The 9,341-nt window shown below is 45.7% G+C and overlaps 1 protein-coding gene across 1 annotated transcript in view; it reads left to right on the top strand.

The window, feature by feature from the left end:
- Window positions 1–7,842: 7,842 nt before the first annotated feature.
- Arsh (arylsulfatase family, member H) overlaps window positions 7,843–9,341 on the top strand; it is a 30,851-nt gene continuing 29,352 nt past the window's right edge. Inside the window, exon 1 of the mRNA XM_005406525.2 lies at window positions 7,843–7,914. The gene's annotated coding sequence lies outside the window, so the exon portion shown is untranslated. The remainder of the gene's footprint in view (window positions 7,915–9,341) is intronic.

Genomic DNA, 9,341 nt, shown 5'->3' on the forward strand with positions numbered 1-9,341 from the left:
GGGATGTAGCTCAGTGCAAAGGCCTGGGGTTTAATCTCCAGTACTGCAAAGAAATAAAAATGATAACAAATAAGAAAAACCAAAAACCAAAAAACAAGACCGATACAGCTGTTTTATGCACAGATGTCTTCCCAAGAGACCCATATACTTATCTACATGCGCACACATGCACACATACACAATACACGTAATGTGTCATGCATATGTAGATAACTATATACACATGAACATGCAGATACATGTATGTGTACACATAGTTCACACATTTCTGTAGCTGTAGACACATGCCCAGGCACATATCCACACATGCCATATGCATAGGAATGTCACACGCATATATACCGCTATATATTCACATACAAACACATGTACACATACAGCCACATATATATACGCTTACTGTGTGCATATCCACAGCTATACACATGCATACACACACAGACACATATACACATACACTTATACAAAAGCACATATATGCATGCAGTACATATATACACCTTTCACAAACATATATGCATATCATACTATACACGTATGTTGTCTTGGTTACTTTTCTCTCATTACTGGGACAAAATATGAGATGCACAGAATTAAGGGAGGAAAGGTTTATTCAGCTCACAGTGTGTGGAGGTTTCAGTCCATACTCAGCTGGCTCTGAGGCAGGGTGGCACATGGCACAGGGGCAGCAGTTCAAGGCAGCAGAAGACACCCTCACCATCTCCAGGCCCTCCCGCTGCACAAGCTGACGATGTTGACAAAGTGAGGACCCCCGCCCCCGCTGAGTCACACAGTGAACCTCCTAAACTTCTCAAACTGACACGGTGAACAACATCCCAGAGATAAGGGCGTGTCCTTCTCACCCCAGGGTGCACAACTGCTGAGTTACTTAGTCAAGTAACTGCTGAGTTACTTAGTTAAGCTTCTAGACTCCTCGAATTGACACAATGTATCAACCCCAACATGTTCCATGCATATATATATATAAAAATATGTACACAAAAATGTATACATACATAGTGCATACTTACATACACATAGACATCCTATGTGCAGAGCTGTAACCATATGCATGCATGCAAGCATATACACATGCATGCCATGTACTTGCACAAAAATGTACACATATATACAGATATATATATATACTGTCTACATACCTATGTGCATATATACATACTCCCATAGATAAATACATGTACACAAGGATACAGTGTATGATACACATGTGTGCACACAGCATGCACTAAACATGTACAAACTGTAATATATTCATATATGCTTATACGGTACACATATTACATGTAGATGTACACACATATCCATATATATATACCCATACAATTCTGATATGCACACAGATACACCATACATATGCATGTGTACATATATACACACCATATGCTAACACATATACATGTGTGCACATATACATGTATACATTTATACACACAAGTACCTACCACAGAGAAATACACATACCTGCACACACATCCACACATACACCACACACATGGATATACAGAGGTATATAGGTGGGTCCACATACCTAACATAAATACATGTATATATGCCATATATTTTTACAAAGGACACATACGTATGTTGATATGTACACATGCACATACAGATACACATATACACACACAGCACACACACAAATACGGGCTATTAAGCCTGAGAAACACGGTTAGACAGGTTTTCTGTGTTTAGGGTTGGATGAAAAAGTTTGGGCATAGAGCTTGGACTTGCACACAATATGGCAGCCGTATGTCATGCCGTAGAATTGCACCCTGGCTGATGGTTCACACGATGAATACCGGTTCTGTTTCTTCTACTGCAATAAAGGGAAATCTTTAAAAAGTCAAGAGAAGACGGCAGGGCACTAGATAGACAGGATACGTGCGTAAATGGAATGGTATTGGTGGATCCGAGGTCACGCTGCAGGTTGGACATGCTGTGGCTGTGTGGAGGGAACCCTCACTTTTAGGAATTCTCCATCCTTAATTACCATGGTGGAGGCAGGTGTGGAGGCGCACATCTGTAATTCTAGCACACAGGAGGCTGAAGCAGGAGGATCGCTGTAAGTTCAAGGCCAGTGTGGGACACACAGTGCGTTCAAGGCCAGCCTGGGCCACATAGCAAGACTCTGTCTCAAAAAATAAAATGTCACACTGGAATAAGGCATGTGGCTGTATCTTCTTCTCAGTGCATTAGAAATATCAGCGATTGGGCCAGGGATATAGCTCAGCAGCACAAGTACCTGCTTGGAAAGCTCAAGGTCCTGAGTTCGATTCCTAGTACCCCCCCAAAATATCGATGATTGTACAATCTATGTTAAGAGTGTAAAGCACACCCGGGCACTGTTTCTTCCTGTTTTTATGCAAGTCTGAAGTTCTTTCACCAGAAATTTTAGGGTAAGTATGGTCTAATTTCAAACACCCCATGAGGCCACATGGTGGCTCTGGTTGGGTGACTTTGCTCATGGCTTCCTCAAATATTGGAGAACTGCTTCTGTAATTGAATCACTCCCCAGAGAGATAAGCAGCTGGGCTTTGAGATCCTTGGCTGGCAAGGAGGACTGCACACCAAGAGCGCAGGATCTGGGGCCCTGAAGGTTAAGAAGCGGCCCTGTGGCAGAGGATGGAAATTGTTAATTCACAGCAGGGATATCGGAAGCAGCCCCTACATCCACCAGCAGGTGAACGCACAAGAGCCATCCACCCCAGCGTTCGGGTTCCCGGGTGCGGCGACCGCTGAGTCAGTAGCACCTTCTCCCTCTGGACCCTTCACAGACCTGGTGGGTGTGGACACGTGAATCTCACTCCCGAGGAGCAACCCCTCGTTCTTGTGGCCTGGGGGCTCCGTGTCACCTTCCACAGCTACTGCCGAGAAGCAGAGGATGAAGTAGCCACAGGCTACCTGAGCTGGTGCATTGGAGATGCACGGGTCTGGTTATCTTTACAACTTATTTACCGAATTGAAATGGTGCAGGGAGAGCAGTTCCCACGCAGTAGGTCGTGGTCCTGTCTCATCTCCCAGGGAAGGCGCCTGTGTGCTGGGCCAGCGGGGACCCAAGACGGCGCCTTCTGAAGTTAATGAGGGGTGTGCAGCTTCGCGTGTCATTGGCGCTCCGGGGCGTGCCCCAGCGGGCGAAGCCGGGAGGGAAGGTGCGTGGTGGGCATGTGGGATGCAGCTCAGTTCTCTGACACGAGGGCAACACTGGGAATGGTGCGGCGGGGTTTGGGAGAGCTGGAGGACGTCTGAGAGACACAGCCGTCCTCAGGGTCTGGCGCTCACCAGGAGGTGACCAAGGAGAGCTGCCCTAGCGGAGGCGTGGAACTCACGCGCGAAGTTGGCCTGTGTGGCGTGGCTCTGTCTTGTCCGTGATGAATGCTGTCGTCTCGTGATGTCCTTCCACGCATGGGGGAATTTCACGGTGATGAGGTCGGGCATTTCCTTTCTTTTTATCGGTGTGGTGTTTGTGGTTACATCCAAGGGACCATGGCTGAGTGCAAGAGCAGGCATTGCTCTCCAGGGAGACGGATGGGTGGATGGCTGGGTGAACGGACACATAGATCGACCCATAGACGATCAATAAATGGGTGGGGCATGGACGACAATTATCAGGTGATTATTAGATCATTAATAGATGATAACTAAGTAGATGTTACAGATGAATGATGATAAATAAATAATAGGGAGACAGATCAGAGATATAGATGATAGACTATAGATGATGGTAGGTGATTGATAGATGGATGATGGATAAACGAGGGTTAATACAGGAGCGAAAGGTACATTGAGACATGACCCCAAGATGATCAATAACAGGTAGATAGGCAATGGAGGTAGATAGATGTATGATAAAGATATATATAGATAAGTATAGACAGGTGAGAAATATATTTAGAAGATGCATAATAGATGGATAGATGTATAGGTAGGTGATAGGATCAATAGATAATTGTGAGGGATGGATAGAGCTAATAGAAGGATACATATGGATACAGACAAACGATAGGCATAGTGATAGATATAAATGGATAGTATATAAATGAAGCATACACAGATTGTTATGGATTGTGTCTGGGTGTCCCCACAAAGCCTCATGCAGCCATGGGGCAGGCTTTTAGAGTTTGATTGATTATGGGTGTGAGAGCTGCACCTGCCCTGGGGTGGATAGTTTGCATATGTAAGGGAGAGGAAGAGGTAGCTTGGGGCCATTCCTCCCTTTTGTGCTTGTTGCTTTGCTGTGTTCTGCCGCCAGGAGCTGTAGCCCTCCGCCATGTGCCACTCTGCCTTATAACTTGCCAAGTACGGACTGAAACCTCCACAAACTGTAAGCGAAATAAACCTTTCCTTCCTTAATTTTGGGAGTCAGATATTTTGTCCCAGCAATGAGAGAAAAGTAACCAAGACATATATGTACATGAGAGATAAAGGGTATAGACATTTAGATGATAATAATAGGAATGATACATAGATGATAAAAATACATGACATGGATGGATAGACAGACAGATAGACAGACAGATAGATAGATAGATAGACAAATGGGTGGTTGGTAAGTAGACACTGATTGGTGTCATGGTCATATCTAGATGTCCCGCAAATCAGTTGTGGAAGGTGACTGGATCCTGGGGTGTTATGCTCCGTGTGGTGTTAGAAGGCAGACCCTGCTTGGAGGATGCGGGTCATTTGGCGTGACCTGGAAGGGTGAGCTCTGATCCCCGGCTCCTCCCTTCTCTCTCTGCTTCCCTGCTGCCATGATGTGAGTGTCCTTCCTCCCCCACGCCCATCCGCCATGATGCTCCTGCCTTGGAGCAGCCGACCATGGACTGCACCCCCTGCAACCGTGAGCCTAATGAACCTTCCCTCCTTTAAGTTAGGAGCATTGTGTTTTTCCTATCAATTTTGTAACTGGTGGGTCTTTAGATCTAATTCATGATCCTTTTTGAACTTCTAAGTTACCAACAATCACGCAGCTCTTTGGTAGCTGGAATATTCACTCCATGACTCACCCGTATAAATGTGGGGGGCCACCAACAGCAGAGGCTGCAGGGGGTAGGGCGCCATCATAGTAGCAGAGCTGGGGTCCTCTACCCAGCTGTAGCGCTTCCCAACCACCTGGCTTGAGAAAGAGTACTGAGCTTGTCTGTTGCTCGGTTTTCTCATTAAATTCTTCAGGGTCTCTCGGATTCCTGAGCTCACCACTGATCATGAGTTGACCACGGGCAGCCTCAAAGGAGCCCAGTTATTTTGCTAGAAAGGAAAAAGGCTTCATTCAAAAGTAGGTTGGCAGAGACGGAGGGGCCCATGTGCCGATCTTTGTTCTGATTCTGCGTCTCCCAGCACCCTCAGCTCACCCGGCTCTTTCTCATGGAAAGGAGGCTAGGTCCAGGGCTCCCAGGACCATCGGAACCAAAGGGACCATCGCCTGCGGATCCCGTCTCTGCTCTGCGCTGAGGAGGGGAGGGGTGCTGGCTGTGTGCTCCGCAGGAGGAAGTGCGGAGGAGCTGCTTATCTGTAAGAGGAAAAGGTGTCTAGCTGTTCACACTGCACATGGTCCATGCGGCAGTGCCCATTACAGGCTGGTGGGGTGCTGGTGTTTCTGGGTGCTGGGTGCAGGACACAGCTGGAAAAGGTGGCCCGGACACACAGACACACTGCGGGGCAGCAGGGATGGGTCACGGGGAGAAATGGTGCAGAGAAATCTCTGTTGCTCTCTGTGTCTCTGTGTCTCTGTCTCCCTTAGTCTCTGTATCTGTCTCTGTCTCTCTGTCTGTCTGTCTGTCTGTCTCTCTCTGTCTCTGTCTCTCTGTCTCTGTCTCTATCTCCATCTCTCTCTGTCTCTGTCTCTCTCTGTCTCTCTGTCTCTGTCTCTCTCTCTCTCTGTCTCTGTCTCTCTCTGTCTTGCTGTCTCTCTGTCTGTCTCTCTGTGTCTCTCTGTCTCTGTCTCTCTGTCTGTCTGTCTCTCTCTCTTGTGCATTAAGCCCCTTGAAAGACACATTTCTGGCCCCCCAAACAGACCATACTCTATTCACTTTTGCCACGTGTAAGTCTCTGTGTACCTTCTGCATAGGCGACTTTCCATAATTCCCTAGTGAAGGAGGTCTTTGTAATTCGGACCCAGTTTCCCCCCCGAGCCGTTTGCTGGGTGCTGTGATGCAGTGAAGACACCTATGTTCCTGGACACGTCAGGTTCAGGATGCGCTCACAGCAGACATAGTCACGTGCAGCCGTGTGCTCCTCATGGAAGAATTCAGTCAAGAGACTCCGCAATGCGAAGCTCACAGAATTGATTGTCAAGTGGATGTAGATAGAGGTACAGCTTCATAGCCCATGTCTATAGCAGCACAACTCACAATAGATCAGTCTCGGAAGCAGCAGACCAACAGACAGATGGATGCACAAAATGCAGAACTTATACACAATGGAGTACTATACAGCCGTGAAGATGGATACACTTGAGTCATGTGTAGAAAAATAGATGCCCCTTGAGACCATAATGTTGATGGAAATATATCAGACACACAAGCTTCATTACCACATGGTTTCTCTTATCTGAGAAACCCAAATTATAAATAAAGAGCAGAGCAGCTTAATGAAAAGGTTTCAACTCATCCTGGTTTGGTGGTCTTAAAGAAATATTGAAGTCCAGTTCTCCGCCTTATTTATCCCCTGGGGACTGGACTCACGATGCCCATGGGTACAAGAATCCCTGCATGCTCGAGTACTGTATGTAAAATAGCAAGGTGTTGGCCTATAACCTGTGGCCACCCTAACATACCCTTAAATCTCACAATAACTTAGAATACCTGAGACCGTAAAAATGCTACCTGAATTGTTATCATAGTGTTTGGTTGGGGGATTATGGTTATAAAGCAAGTCAGTATATATTTAGCAGAGGTGAATTTTTTCATGTATTGTAGATTGAACCCAGGGCCTTGGTCTGAGTTGTATACCCCGCCCTTTTAAATTTTTTTTAACTTTGAGTCTCACTAAATTATTAAATTTCGCATGCAGGACTCCAACTTGAGATCCTCCTGCCTCAGCCTCCTGGAGTGGATTTCACCAGAAATCTCATGCACACACACAAATGTTCTTTTCTTGCTCTTACACAACCATTCCCTGCTGCTCCCAATTAATCCCACCTATAATAAGACTTTAATACCAGACTCCAGCAAATGAGGAAAGTGCTTCATGGACAGTAGCTGTTGAGGAATCTCTACAGTTGTATATGAAAATTGTCATGTTTCCACCTAAAAATGCAGTTCAAGGTGGCCTCACTCTTTTGGGTGGTGCTGACGTTTTAAGATGCAATGCCAACAGGTAAAATTCAGAGCAGACGCGGGAAGCTCCACCCTGATGCCCGATGTCCTAAAGGAAATGCTGAAAATGTTTCTCCCTCAGAATTCTTTTCCTGATCCCTGTAAGTCTAATGCTTGTTCTGTTTTCTAATTCCTCCGTGAACATCACATTCAGTTTTACTAAATGGCCTTAGTTCTCTTTTTTTTTCACCTTTTTGAGACAGGGTCCTGCTATGCAGTTCAGGCTGGTCTTGAACTCACTGTATAACCTGGGCTGGCCTGGAATTCACAGGGATACTCCTGCCTCAGCCTCCCCACTGCTGGGATCAGAAGCGTGCTCCACCACACCTGGCAAATGGCCTTCGTCTGTCTGCAGGTTGGACTCGGGTTGAAAAGTTGAGATGAGGATTTATTCCCCACAGAGGTGACAGCTGTTGTTGTAGGTGATGTTTAAATATCTGTAACAGCGATGACGGACTACAGCGGTGTTACCAGCATTTAATTATAATAATGACTACAGCAGCGCAGCTCCATCGCAGGGACGGGGAGCTGATAGATCAGACTTCGCCAATGCGGGAGCCGGGAAGGCAGCTCCGGGCAGGTGAGCAAAACACATTGCATCTGTTACTAGCGCAGCTGGCATCTTTGCTAGTTCTGATCATCCGGGGGCTCTGAGCGAATAAGCTGAGAATTAGTCCTCCTCCTCTTTCTCTTGAGCTTTGTGTGCATGGCGTGACCAAGACATGCACTTCCATTTTGCTTTTTGCTCTACGCATGCATTGCTGTTTTGCTGGGGCTGGATTTTGGCGCTGTCAGAGTTAAATTTTCCAGAAGTCGGGCATCACGCTCTATCTCTGGGACTTTATGACCTTGTGCGTTTCCTTTGTAAGCATGTTTATGCTGATCTCAGGGCGAGCACCGTGTAGAACAGTGGGGCTCATACACATGGGGGAGGGTTTGCTGGCAGAAATGTGAAATTTGTGTGCAGGAAGGTGTCGATCCAAAGGCTGGCTGTTGGCTTCGTGTTGAGTTTTGCATCTTGAGAGCCTGCGTGTTATAACTGCTCGGAGCGGTAAGGTGGCTCGCTCCCTTGCAGAAAACGCCATGTTGCAATCTGTCATGGTGAGCCATCAGTGAATATCAAATATTGCTGTTGCCCTTTCGCTTTTACACATTGATTATCGTAGTAAAGTGCACCCCTCTTTCCATGGGGTCACTATGTGAGACCCCCGGTGGGTATCTAAGACTATAGATCACACAGAACCCCACAAAAAAAAATAATTTTTTTTTGTGCTATCCATACGCATCTGTGATAAAATTTAAGATCTGAGTTGGGCACACCAACAGAATAAAAATAGTAACAGCCAAGTAATGTAATTGTGACAAGATATTGTGTGTGAATGTGGTCTCTCTTTCTGACAGTAAGGATAAATATTAATATTTTCTGTTCGCCAGGATCTGAAACTTTGAAAGTCATATTCTGGGTCACAAACATGAGTGTTATCTTGTGCTGACAAGCCTCATGGGCCAAGATTTTTCATGTTAAATTTTCTCCACAAGGCACTTATTTTAACTTCCTAAAAAAAGGATGGTAGTGTGTTTCTTAGCAAAAATTCCAATGATGGGTGGCTCAAACGTTTCTCACCTGTGTAGGTGCTAACGGATAGGAAAGCTTGTTTTTGGAAAGAGTAGATTTATTAGAAATGGTTATGTATGTGTGAGTATTTCCCTTTGTGTTGTACAATACTAACCTTCCCATGATTATGGAAGATCAGGTTGTCTGGGTGAGAGTTTGGGATGATTTGGAGCCCTGTCTAGACATTTTCAGGAATCATATAGATACGTAAGGAGCCTTCTGAGAAGAAAAAGAAATTCAACTTACTGAATTTCTTCTGGTGACGAGTTCATACAATAAAGCAAGGAGCAAACTGGGAAATAGTTTATTTTTGAAGTATTTTTTAAATGGAAGAAAGTAGTCCCTACTTATCTATAGCTTTGATTTCTCTGCTTAAAGTCCCCTGGTTCAAC

The sequence above is a fragment of the Chinchilla lanigera genome, unplaced genomic scaffold, assembly GCF_000276665.1.
Source record: "Chinchilla lanigera isolate Chin_1 unplaced genomic scaffold, ChiLan1.0 scaffold00098, whole genome shotgun sequence".
NCBI lineage: Eukaryota > Metazoa > Chordata > Mammalia > Rodentia > Chinchillidae > Chinchilla > Chinchilla lanigera.